General features: G+C 43.0%; 1 protein-coding gene across 5 annotated transcripts in view; it reads left to right on the forward strand.

Annotated features, from left to right (window-relative positions):
* The first annotated feature begins 5,687 nt into the window (after positions 1 to 5,687).
* Positions 5,688 to 13,986, forward strand: part of NSD3 (nuclear receptor binding SET domain protein 3) — an 81,940-nt gene continuing 73,641 nt past the window's right edge. For all 5 annotated transcript variants that reach the window (XR_014558115.1, XM_083713432.1, XM_083713433.1 and 2 more), the window contains exon 1: positions 5,688 to 6,118. The gene's annotated coding sequence lies outside the window, so the exon portion shown is untranslated. The remainder of the gene's footprint in view (positions 6,119 to 13,986) is intronic.

Genomic DNA, 13,986 nt, shown 5'->3' on the forward strand with positions numbered 1-13,986 from the left:
GCATTGTGAGGTGGGCCAGTTGTATGTACAACTTATATTTTTAGTATGTTTTGGCCACCTCCTTTTCCTCTTAACTCTAAGCATGAAAGAATGCCAGTGTCATGAGCCAGATGCTTGCCTGGGCAAGACAGCAACCAGCTACATCCTTCATATCTGCACAGGATTGGGCAGCTTGTTTTCCTTGCATTTAGCCCTAGGTGCAATTATGTCGTGTAACTCAAAGCTGTTTAGAGCCTTAGATCGCATGGGAAACAATCCCTCGAGCTTGGGCTCACTCCAAAGCCCAATGCCAAGTTAAAGAAATTAGATAATTCAGACTAGGATCTAAAAGGGAAAGGAGAACAACACTTTAAGGAAAATTAGGAACTGTTGAAGACATTAGATATCCTACACAAGGAGAGATAGTATTCCTGGATGGTCAAAGGTGGTGGCAAAATGATACAATGACCATAAGTATGATGCTTAAGCCTGGGTGGCCTTGACAACCCAATAACATACACTCCTTTATTTATTTATTTATTTATTTATTTATTTATTTATTTATTTAAAGGGATTGAAACATGAAGGCATTAAAAACTATTAGTATGTTAATTCTGGACATTGCTAAAGAGCTATGCATTTTTATCTATTATTTATCCATGCACACTTTCTAGGGATACTTTCCTGGAAAAATAATGAAAGCTTTGAAACTGCTGTTTGACTAGTACATGTTACAAAAAAATTTACAGAGTGCATTTTTGTAAATGAAAAGCTTTTCATGCAAAAATACAGCAGTAGAAAAACATCCCATTATGTTGCATGTAGCTCAAGCAGATGCATGTTTGCTGAAAATAATCCCACTGAATTCTATGGATTTCACACCTAAGAAAGTGTGCAAAAGGAGATAAATGAGAGTGGGGAAATGCTAAGCAATTGTGTATCTTCTATGTCAACATAGCTCTGCAAGGAGACCCTTCCAGAGGGAGAACAGAAGGCAATCCTCCATTTGAAGGGCTATCGGGTTCAATTCTGGTTCAAAGATTAAAAAGCCACCTGGCTGGAGCATGTTCTTTAACCCTTGCTTGGATGGAGTGGGGTGTGGGTAGAAGCCTCCAACTTGTGGGGTTGATTTAAAGGTAAGAGTCGCATCCGTGGCCCTACTCAACCTGAAGTGAATGTGGGCTGAAAAAGGTTCCCCACGCCCATGCAGCCTATGCAGTTAATGTCCTCCATGGTCCTATTTTGGGGTAAAAATTGTATATTTTGGTAATGTCAGAACAGCAGGATGATGAAGGGAAGTCATTCCTACGATTTTAAAATAGAATATTTGCTTTAAAATGCATATTCATATAGTTTGGATCACCCAAGAACACATACAAGCCAAATATATTATTTGCTTGTGGTTGTGAGAAATAAGGGAAATGTGGAGATCCACATCCAGCTTCTGTTAAGAAAATGATAAAAACCTTTCATCTCTCATAAGAACATGTATCTCGTTTTCCCTGGTACTTGAGTTTTTTTCTGATTACGGTATTCTGGAAACAGGCATCACTCTTTTCATGTCTCCCCTCAAAACCAACATTGCTCCCCCCCCCCCTTTCTTTCCCTTTTACTGTTGCTGGATGTAAGGTTTCTTCCCCCTCCACACGCCTGTTCTGCCTTTTGGCTTAGTAACAGTAGATTTCATTCCCAATGTATTTACTTTGGATGTTTCAGATTTGGGCAAGAGTGGAATGAATTGCAAATGATTTCCTCTGCATCTTGCATTCATGACTATAACAGAAAATGATGGTATTTATTCCCAGTCTCTTGCCCAGATGTCAAACCCCAGCAGCTAAAAGCAGAACCTGAGACAGATGCTATATTGATCCTCCAGAATCTTGCATGCTCCTTGTCTTTATGCAATGCATTAGTAATTAAACACAATCTATTAGTAATTAACAGCATCCTCCATCTCTCAGTGTGGTGTGCGCACTCATGTATTTTCATTTAAAGAGGATGTAAATGGCTGTGCCACTGATTAGCCATTCTGCATCCTGACTTGCTGTCTTTTCCATATCCAATGACAGGTGTGCATTCATTAATTCAGTTATATCTTAATTTCTGTTTCCATATGGTAAGGGTTTGACATTACCAGTGACTACTTTGCTCAGCCTAAGCAAACATTTAAGATTTTAGCCTTTTTCACACCTGAGAAAGTTATACTATTTTACCCTTGACTCACCAGAAATCAGCTTCAAAAATTTAAGAAAAGGAAAACACTGAAAAGCCTTCATCTTGTCTTCTTTTCCAGGCTTGTGTGGAAGATCTCTCCTTGCTCTGAACCCAGGACAAAACAGCACATCAGTCCCCCTATTGCTGTCATTCCCAGTAATGAAGAACCCCCCTTCTCATGCTATGCTCGGGGACATGTTAACCGCAGCAACACAGTTCTTTCCTGCATTATTGCAACCCCTGACATAAAAGTCTCCACTGCGGGGAGAGCATGATATGCAAACTTTCGGCGTGATGTGCTAGTTGTCTACATGCAGGGATCTGTGTACATGTCTGTGAGCATTCAGAATGACACCCCACCTACAGTTTCAGTCTCCTGCCCAGATGGCAACCATCCAACAGGTAGAGCTAGGAACTCAACAAGATGCTGTAATGCAAATTGATTCACCGGAATCTGGAAGTGCCTTCTGTATATTACAAAATGAATCTGTAGAATTTCTTGGCTACATCACTCCTGCCCAGGCTGTGACCACTTCATCTTGCAATGAGTAAGGACATGCTAACACACTGAAGCAATTTAAAGCCCCCTGCCCTTGGTGCTTCCCTCCAAATCAAGACGCATCAGATGTAGCCAAAGCCTCCAAAAGAAAGAACACAACCTGCTCCCTAGCTTTGTTTATCGAAAACATTTTACAATCTGCCTTACAAAGCAGTGTATAACTGGGGGAAATCCATCAGAGAGAGATGTGTGTACAGTTGAAAACTGAAGACTCCAGAATAGTAAGGAAGCATTAAGTCTCAGGAATCTTTGACAGAAATAACATTGTTTAAGAAAGGCAAATTAGAATATATGAAGGGCCTTTCCAGGTTCTGTATGACAGGGAATTCCATAACCATGGAGCCACCACTGAGAAGGCCCTATCACTTGTGGTTTCCAACCCGAGTATCCATTCTCACGGGTGCAGGAGGAGGGCCTCTGAAAGCTGATTTGAACAAACAGCCAGGTTTTTCTTCTTCATGGCTTCCATCTCCCTTTATAGGTTGTGGCAGCCTAGCAGTCCACCAGGCACCCTCTGAATCCTTAAGGCTGCAACTCCCTCCAACTCCAGGCCACTTTCTCCTCTTTCAGACTCCAATGCAGGCCCGGGGAACCCTTTTCAGCCTTCTGGACAACCTTTTGAATATATGCTTTATCTTTGCTTCTAATGCACACTCACTCCTGCCTCCCTATCAAGGCAAGGCAAGCGAGAGGCATCATCACCAGAGGTCAAGGATGCCTTCCAGCCAGCCAGAAATATTCCAGGAGTGGCAGCCCAGGTACCAGTGAGAGGTGAGGCCGGGGGGGGGGGGCTTCTGGTATGGGGAGAGTCCTGAGGGTCAGATAGAGAAGTTGGAGGGCTGCATTTGGCCCTCAAGTCTCTACCCCAGCCTACTCTGTCCAGAAGGGAAGCCTATCAAGTCTATGCATATTCCACATGGTCATTTCTCCCACAATACCTCTTTTGAACCCCACTAAAAGCACAAGTGGAAGGCCAATCTCCAGGCCTATCATAATTTACATTATGCATTACACTTCAGATTGTTTTTTGCAGTCGAATACACGATACCAACTGTCAGTTGCTTCTGGCATGCTCAGATATTTCCTGACCTTTAATGTCATGAATTTAGCACCCTACTATAATTCTTATGAATATTTTCCAGATATGTTTTACAATCTATGCTTTGATACTCTCTGGAGTAAAAGGCAGTATAGAAGTATTTTTTAAAAATAAAATAAACATTTTTACCTCTTTAAGTCTTTTGGTGGAAGAGGGGGCTGAGAAATCATCAGACAAATTTACCTTTGTAAGGAAGGGACGGGCTGTAGCTCAGGAGTGGCACATGTGCTTTGCATGCAGACAATTCCAGGTTCAATCCTGGATGTTTCTAGGTAGGACCGCAAATGTATTCTGTCTGAAAACTACTGCTAAATAATCTAGATGCTGTTGAGCCAGATGGGCTGGAGACTGGCAAATGTTGTCCTAATCTTCTATATTAAAAAGTGGGTTTAGGTAAGAAAGTTTGAGAAAACCACAGAATCAGTCTGACTGGGAAAGGTACTAGAATTGATATGGAGTGCACAAGTTGCTTATTTCCTCCACCCTCACAATCAATTTTCCTTTTGTGTCATTTTAGATTGTGTCCTTTTAGATTGTAAGTCTGAGGGCAGGAACTCTATTATGTCTGTTGGTCTGTAAGCTATTCTGGGAGTCTTTTGGGGACTGAAGATCAAGGTAATTTTTTCAAGTACTGTAAATAACTATGCAGTGATTAGTCAGGGCCAGCGTGGACTGTCAAAAACAAACCCTGCCAAACTAACTTTATAGATTTTTTTAAAATTGGGTTACTAGTGTAGTCAATAGTGGGAATGCTGTGGACATACTTTATTTGGATTTCAGCAAAGCATGGGGTAAAGTCCCCCCTGATATTTTGATCAGCAGCATACTTAAACAACAGGCAAAGTTTTATCCATGACTTAGATTAAAGGATAGAGGGAACACTTATCACTTTGGAAATGACACAAAACCAGGAGGTATTGCTAACATCTCAGGAGACAGGAATAAAAATTAATAAAATGATATTCAGCAGAATGAAAATGCAAAGTTATCTATTTAGGCACATGAACCAGATGTATAAGATGGGGGAGATCTGATATGGCAGTAACACATGTGAAATGAAGACTGTTGTGCGCAGGTCCCGCTTGGAGGCTTGCCATTAGGCACTGGCTTGGCCACAAGATGCTGGACGAGTTGTGTCTTTGGCCTGATCCCCAGACTCTAACATTACTTAGTAGGAGCTGGCCAACCATCTGTTGGGTCTGCTCTAGGTTTGGCTGTATGGTTTACATGCCCACCCACCCAACAAGTATGCCTCAAGTTACAGACATGGCTGTATGTACATAGCACTTCTCTATTATATTAGCCTTCTTTCTAAGTTCTGAATCTCATCTATGTCATTTAAATTTCTCTGCCCAGTTTCCAGAGTCCTGAAATCACAAGTCTGCTCATTCTTGTCCAAACAAGACTTGAAGAGAGGTGACAGATTATGCTTATTTGTTTTTAAGTCGGCATTCTGTAGAATTGAGGGGAAGCCCAGTCTAGCCATTCCAATGAATATGTGAATTAAAACCCACAAATCGGGCCTGCATGTTGGTGCAGAAGAGTCCAGCTGGGCTCTTCCCCGAGCGCCAAGAGCGGGTCTCCGCCTTCCCTAGTGGAAGAGTTTTGCGAGCGCGCCCGGGGCACCTGGAGGCCTCACAGGGCCCTCTGGGGCCCCAGCCCCTCCTGCCAGCCGGGCTGTACCTGCGGGACCCCGTCCGAGCCACGGCTTCCCGGTTCCCCAAGGCAGCGCCCTGCCTGCTGGGCTGGAGGGAACTGGAGCGCCGCCGCCTGACCCGTCCAGGCGGGAAACTGCAACTCCCAGCATGCCCGGCGCCTGGCCCAGCGCGGGCAGCCAATGAGGCGCCGCTTTCTTCCGGCGCTGCCTCTGAGGGAGCTTTGTGCTGCGCGAGAAGAAAGGCGGCGGCGGCGGCGAAGGCGGCGGCGGGCAGGGCCGAGGCCGGGGCCTGAGAGCGAGCGAGGGAGCGAGCGAGAGCGGAGCGCCAGCGCCCCCTCTCTTCCCCGGACTCCTCGCCCGCAGCCCCCGAGGAGGCTCCTGCGCCGCCCGCGACGGAGGAGAAGGAGGAGGAGGCAGAGGAGGCGGCGGCGGCGGCGGGAGCGCCGCGTCAATTGAGGCCGGGGATCGAGCGCGGCCTACGGCGGGGCCTGGCCCGCCCCCTTTGCCGAGCCCGGCCCGGCGAGGCCCTTTCCGCCGCGCTTCCTCCGTTACGCGTCCCGGCGGCGATCGGTCCGATACGGCGGGGAAGTTAGAATGGAACAGACTGACGGTGAGGCGCCACGGGGGGGGGGGCAGGGGGCGGAGACGTCGCCTTGCGAACGAGCCTCCCCAAGTTGCTAGTCCTCAGCATTCCTCCGTATTTGCCTTTTGGAGAGCCCTAGGGCCCTCCATCTTTCTTTTCGTTTTTCATCTACAGGACCCTTGATGAAAACGTGCGCTGAAGGGTGTTAGGCTTCTCATGGTAGAACGGTAGAGTGGGAAGGGGCGCGAGGGTCATCTAGTCCAACCCGCTGCAATGCAGGAATCTTTTGCCCGATGCGGGGCTCAAACCCACCTGGTCTTCCTCCTTTGCTCCTGCATGGGTGACCTCCCTCCCTTTGGTATTGGCTTGGACAGACATATTTATGTAGCAGTTTGGGGACCTAAGGAGAGATGAGGTGGGAACCCTGCGCAGGAAGCAAAAGCTTTCCCTTCCCAGTTTCCAAGAAGCAAACCTTACTTGGCACAGACAAGCACAAGTGGGCATTTTCAAGGTCCCGTCCCCCCCAGTGCTTTAGGGTATATCTGTAATCCAAAGTAGCCCTCAGTACAGTGGTACTTCAGGTTACAGACGCTTCAGGTTACAGACACTTCAGGTTACAGACTCCACTAACCCAGAAGTCGTACTTCAGGTTAAGACCTTTGCTTCAGGATGAGAATAGAAATCACGCGCAGCGGCAGCGGGAGGCCCCATTAGCTAAAGTGGTGCTTCAGGTTAATAACAGTTTCAGGTTAAGAACGGGCCTCCAGAACAAATTAAGTTCTTAACCCGAGGTACCACTGTAATCTGAAATGTGGTGTGCATTAGGATCAGTGGGTTCAAATCATCATTCAGCTGTTAAACTCACTTTGTGACCTTAGGCCATTCAATATTTCTCAGCCTAACACTGTGTGTGCTGCCCTGAATTCTTTGGAGAAAGGGCAATATAAAATCATGACAAATAACCTGTAGCTATTATTATATCAGAATTTGATCTGAGAGACAGTGGGTTGCTGAAGACCACATAATAAGTTCATGGCAAAGTGAGATTTAAAGTACTGTATGTAAGTTTCCAAATTTGGACCTAATAGTCCCTTCGCTCTTGGAGTGAGCCCCGTTGAGCTTAGTGGGCCTCTTTAGGCGATTTGTATACAGTAGTAGTGAATTGGTTAATATACCACCAGTTGAGGGAGAGCTCTAAAGAGTCAGGGGGTCATTAGATGTGGAAGTAAGGACTTTTCATAGTGGATTTGGCTCTGAGTACCATGGTATTTGTGTGTTTGGTAGACTTTTAGCAGTAGCAGCACCAAGAACTTGTAGCGAAAGTACACCAACAAAGTATCATCAAAACATCAAACACTTTATTAAAATACATAAAAACTATTCCACAGCAGCTTAATCCCTGACAGTACAGTGGTACCTCGGTTTACGAACTTAATCCGTTCCAGAAGGCCGTTCTTAAACCGAAACTGTTCTTAAACTGAGGTGCACTTTCCCTAATGAGGTTCCGTTCTTAGACTGAGGTCAAGTTCGCAAACCAGGACACTACTTCCAGTTTTGCGGAGTTCGTAAACTGAATCGTTTGTAAACAGGGCTGTTCTTAAACCGAGGTGCCACTGTATGTGGTAGATAGTGCAGAGGGGAGGTATGGGCAGCATATATATTCTGGGGGAATGGGGGTTTGGGGAGACCTAGGAATGTGAGCATGTATGGCTGCTATAGGACTCTGAAACAGATGGAGTGGAAGTGGGATGATGACTGGAGGCTAGATCTCACATAGAGCAATGGGATTGTGAGGATGCCAGAATTGGGACAAAGGCTGGAGGCGGGTTGAGGCATTATGATTATACACCTTTAGGTTCCAGACAAAAATGTTCCTCTTCAATCAGTCCTTTGACTGATTAACATCTTACAGTACAGTGGTACCTCAGGTTAAGTACTTAATTCGTTCCGGAGGTCTGTACTTAACCTGAAACTGTTATTAACCTGAAGCACCACGTTAGCTAATGGGGCCTCCTGCTGCTGCCACGCGATTTCTGTTCTCATCCTGAAGCAAAGTTCTTAACCCGGGGTAATATTTCTGGGTTAGCCGAGTCTGTAACCTGAAGCGTATGTAACCCAAGGTACCACTGTATATGCCTTTTAAATTTGTTTGTGGGAGGTGGGGTTATGGTTGTTTTTATCATGTATTTTGTACTTCATCTGAGATCTGCAGATGAAGGGAGATGTACAAATTTAATAAATAAAATAAAATGGGATTGATGATTTGGTGATAAATAATAAAGTCAGCTGGTATGCAAGGAGGTTATAGTCCTATAACCTGAACTATAGTCCTGTAACCTGAAGAAGTGTGCATGCACACGAAAGCTCATACCAAGAACTGACTTAGTTGGTCTTTAAGGTGCTACTGGAAGGAATTTTGTTTTGTTTTGACTATAGTCCTATAATTGTGGTTGATGTTGTCAGCATGACAATGGAAACACCGTTGCTGAGGCATTTTAGGTGGTTTGGAGTGTTAGACTCTTCAAGACTGTTGGCTTAAAGGATATGAGAAACAATATAGGAAAATACATTATGAAATAATTTATACACAAAGTGTTGCTATGGGTTGTGTGTTGTGACCAGTACAATAATAGAATAACTGTGCTGGAGTCTGGCGAGATGGCCTTAATGTAGTGTCATATATAAGTGTGAGAATATGGACTGTGGATGTGGAATTGGTTATGTCGCTTGCCATGGGGTTGCTCTTTTGCATGACATTCTAACTAGAAAGCCATAAATAGTCATGGGGTAGTGTTGGAATTGGCCTTGGAGTTGGAAAAGTCTAATCTGGGACTGTTAATAACACAACCTTTTGTGTATGTATATACAGTGCCTGCCTACACGTATAAATTTGCATGAATGCCCTATTAAGGCTTGAACCTAGAGTTCGAGAAAGTGATCTCTTGTTGCTAAAGGGAGAGGCACCCTCTTTGTTTTTCAAAGAAGGGTTGAGGAATAATTGAGGATAGATCAGATAATAGTTTAATGTGATGGAGTAGGGCCATTTGGATTTAAAGGGGCAGAGGCAGCCATGTTTGCTTCCATATACTGCAGAGTAAATCTCTTTAGAACCCCTACTCCCCAAAAGAAACAAGACTTGCTTTGGGTTATCAAATGATCTTTAAGATCCTTCTCCTTGTTCCTTATTCTCTATCTTAAAATCATGCCATTCTGAAATTTATCATAAGCAGGCTGAGAAAGGAACATCTTTCCTCCTTCTCATTCCTTTCTGCAGCCAGTACTGCTAGGGGACTGTGGTGCAGAAATTAACCCTTTTCAATACAAATCTGCAGCAGGATTATACAGACATTTTTCTCTCCATTTTCATGAAGAATTAAATAGGTAGAGGGGCTGTCTCTGTTGTAAATGGCAGAAGGCTGAACCGTCTTCAGCAATTTCTTTAAGTAAACAAGGAAATGACATTGCCAAGGCTGTCGACAAAAGGCACACTTGTTTGTGAACAGCAAGATGAAACTTACTTACTGATTGTGTTTTAAATATTATACATGAAGGGATTTCCTCCTACATTTTTCTTAATGCTTTTTCTTGACTCTATTCCTGTACAGATAGCTAAGTGTTCCTTTATTTTAACTGCCATTGAACTGTGCAGATGCTGTTGTTTGTATTTCATGTACAGCAGACAACAGAGATGTGAGACAAATTGCTGTTCAGGTATCTGATTAGTGGGAAGCAGGTATATTTGTGTGATGCTTTGATAATTTTTTTTGAATTGATAGCATCCGAGGGTTTTTTCTGCAGTGGAGAGAGGCTCCATATTCTGATTGTATCTCTAATGTTTGTAGTTTGTTCATTTTGTTTTTCTTTGTTGATTGGACGGAAGTATAAATGTGAATGTCTTGTCAATCAGCCACAATCTTTGCATGTTTGGATAAATCCTGTCTCGGTTTGTTTTAAAATCAAAGTATCGTATTTTGATATGCTTGCTTCATTTTTACACATCTGCTTCTCAGTGTTCCTGTTTTTGCCCTTAAAAACCCTAATACTCTGGGGGCAAGATATAATTTATTACTATGATTGGCTGCAATGCTGCAGTTATATGCAGAATAACAATATTTCATTAACATTTTCATAACTGCACCATGTTCTGTGTAACACTAGGCAATGTCTGCCACTCTAGTGCTGTTCTTTCTTGTTACTATTTTCTCTAAGCAAGTCTTAGTAAAAGATGATCAGTGGATGACACCAGGTGCTATTGAATCGGTTAAAGTAGTAATGTTTGGCTCCAGTAGAGAGGACAAGTACGTTGGCAAAGGGGAAGTTTGTAACAAAATGCTTTCTAGGAATAATTATTTTTCACTTTAAATTGATTACTTTTTTACTTCAGTGCTATGTGTATGTAAAGTTGGAAATGACTCATAACTTTTTGTATGATGGCTAGGTTGATGAACTGCTTTGCTCTTCATAAAACTGTTTAGACTATGCTTTCTATAATATAAATATATAAAACAACCAGTGTTGGCAATTTATGTGGGAATGAGAAACCCCAGACCCATGAGATGGCGCCTTTGTTGGACCAGCTAGGCTTTAAAATACTTGAACTGAGCTTATTTTGAAAACCTACTTGATCTAGTGAAAATAGCATCCTGTGTTTCTTGTTACACAAAGAAGGCAAAATTTTTATTTTATTTTGCAAATGGAAGATTTTGTATACTTGAAAGACTATATACATACATATAAAAATGGTAGGCAGCATGAAGGCCTTGATTTTCTTCTCTGTATGGCTGCTTGTATGCAAGTTTGATAGTGTTAGACAGCTGACACCTTAGCCCAGACACACCTCTTTTGAAAGAGGGTGTCATTGATTTACTGTTGAAGCCTACTAATGGAATCCTAACCATGTCTACTCAGAATTAAGTTCTGTGGAATTCAGTGGGGTTAAGATTGCAGGTTATGTTGTCCAGTCCGCTCCTCTGGTGGTAGTGTTGCTAATTATTGTAGTGTATATATAATTATTTGTATATAATTTAGTAGCTGCTTTCTCTCATACTCTTAACAAGATGTGGGAAAAAAGTCTGTAATATGATACCATAAAAACAGAATGCCACAAAAGCCATAAACAGCAGTGTCATAATCAGAGTAAAATAAATAAGCTGACCAGTACCCAGGCAGTGTTTCATCTGCTGATGGAAAGTGTGCAGGGAGGTTGCCGTGTTGAACTCTCTAGTTCAGAGAGTAGGGCAAACACAGAAAAGCTTTACTGTCTCAGATCCAGGGGTCCACTTCAGCCTTATAGTTCTGCATGTCTGGTCCTTTTCTTTTCAGGCCACACCCCTTCTCAAGCTCACATTTCTCACTGGCCCTGCTCCACGCCTCCCCTTCTAGATGCAGTGTGTCACTGAACTGTAATAATGCCTTTTGCTTGCCTGGATGGAGGCAGGCACATGTAGAAATAGCTTGACTTCTGAATGACTGGGCTGTAGCTTCCAATACAAAGCTACGTGTCATGTCCCTTGGGCTACCCACCACTGCCATGTGACCCCCAGAAGGTTGCAGTGCTTCTACTCAGAACAGTGCACATTATCAAATTTAAGCAATTCTAAATTCCCATTTATTTTTATTGTCGGACAGCTAAGCACTTGCTGGGACTTAAAAGTGCTTAATGGGCTGAATAATGCCATATGATAGATAACCTACAAGTTAAGCCTGGGCTTACTTTTGAGGTTAAACTTAACCTTTTGTGTGTGTCTAGAATTGCAATTGAGTAGCATTGTGTTTATCAGATTGGGAAAAATACTACTCTAATAATGAATTACATCATTTGTGTACATTCTAGAAAAATGCAGAATTGTAATTACAGTCGTACCCTGATTCTTGACTGGAATCAATTCCAGAAGTCCATTTGACTGCTGAAAACGTTCGACAACCAAGGTGCGGTTTCCCATTGGCTGCAGGAGCTTCCTGCACTCAGTCGGCTTCCAAAGAATGGTTGCAAACTGGAAAATTCACTTCCGGGTTTGCGGTGTTCAGGAGCCAAAACGTTCAAGTTGCAAGGCATTCGGGATCCAAAGTACAACTGTATTGATGACGGAGGATGTAAAGCTTTGTGCTGACTTTCTGATATTCTGTTTCTCTCAGTCTAACTGTGTCTCATTACTAATGAAAGGGGTTATGTTCCATCAGTGAAATGCTGGCTATTTGCCTACCATCACAAAATGGGATGCTGGAGTTAATGCAGTATAATGGTGTTGCAGGGTGTCAGACTCTTTGTCCTAGTTTGACCATTTGTTGGCTCTGCTTTTTGCAGCCTGTTCCTTGGGTATTGCATCATGTTCTTTTTCAGGAACATTAAATATAAAATGTAACATTTTGATGTTTGCTGCCTTGAAAGGAAGAGTGGGATACAAATTAATAAATACCAATAATGTAAAAATGTGCTTAAAAGTTTTCATGTTGGTTATAGTTGTCATGAAGTTTGCTTATTGCTGTACAGTCATACCTTGGGTTGAATGTGCTTCGGGATGAGCACGTTCAAGTTGCGCTCCGCGGCAACCCGGAAGTAACAGAGTGCGTTACTTCCGGGTTTTGCCTCATGCACAGATGCGCAAAATGACGTCATGCGCAGAAGCAATGAAAACCAATGTGCGCATGCGCAGACGTGCCATCACTGGTTACATTTGCTTCTAGATGCAAAGGGGGCTCTGGAATGGATCCCGTTCGCATCTAGAGGTACCACTGTATTTTGTAATAATGTTTATTTAATTACTTTAGAGCATTAATATCTTGCTTTTCAGGTGATTTCTGAGTTGCTAATGCAGCTGAAAAACTAAAAAAGTAATAGATACAGAAAATGCATCCTATAACAGTAGCAGAACAATGATCAATAAGCCATATTTAAAAATTTCATAAAACCCAACATCTAAAAGGCCTGGGTGAATAAAAACTCTCCATCCAGCACCAAAGGCATTGAGCTCTGTGACAGATGAGCCATCTCTTCTCAGCTCTTGGGGACCTGAAGGAGGGCTTCTGGAGAGGATCCTGTGTGTATGATCCACCCACTCCTAACATCCCCAATGAACTTTGGTAAAATTACTTGTTCGTGGAATTTTGATTTTAGCTGAGTGTTTATCAATGCAGCTGCACTGCATTGTAATGTCTTCTGCATAAAGCAAAAATAAAAATAAATGATTAGTTGTCGGAGCAAGAAAGTGCGTTACTCTGGAAGCCAGGCATATCAGGAAATGCTCAGCTACCCTGATTGCAATATGTAGTTCTTTTCCTTGCCTTGTAGCAAAACCCATCACATTTCTAAAAAGTAATTTTAATATACACCAGAGATCGCTTTAACATTTAGGACCAGCACAGTGTGGTGTTAAAGTATTATTATTTACAGTCAACTCAAGCACTTGTGACACACTTCTCTGCAGTTTACTGTCAGTGTGGAGCAACCAGTGATTGAGGTAAACAAGATTATGCTTTTTATCCTTTTGAGGTTTTACACTTGTCACTGAACTACAGTGGTACCTCAGGTACTTCAGGTTACATACGCTTCAGGTTACAGACTACGCTAACCCAGAAATATTACCCTGGGTTAAGAACTTTGCTTCAGGATGAGAACAGAAATCGTGCTCCGGCGGTGCAGCGGCAACAGGAGGCCCCATTAGCTAAAGTGGTGCTTCAGGTTAAGAACAGTTTCAGGTTAAGAACAGACCTCCGGAATGAATTAAGTACTTAACCCAAGGTACCACTGTACTGCTGATTTTTTATATTGGGCATGTGTTTGGTCGGCTATTTCACATCTCAACCTGCAGAAAGTATCCTGGAAAGAGAACTCTTTGAATGCTGGAGGGATGACTTTTAAGGGTGGACAAACAGGCCAGGATGTTGAGTGTCGGCTG

This window comes from Podarcis gaigeae (genome assembly GCF_964106915.1).
Source record: "Podarcis gaigeae genome assembly, chromosome: 15".
In the NCBI taxonomy this organism is placed as follows: domain Eukaryota; kingdom Metazoa; phylum Chordata; class Lepidosauria; order Squamata; family Lacertidae; genus Podarcis; species Podarcis gaigeae.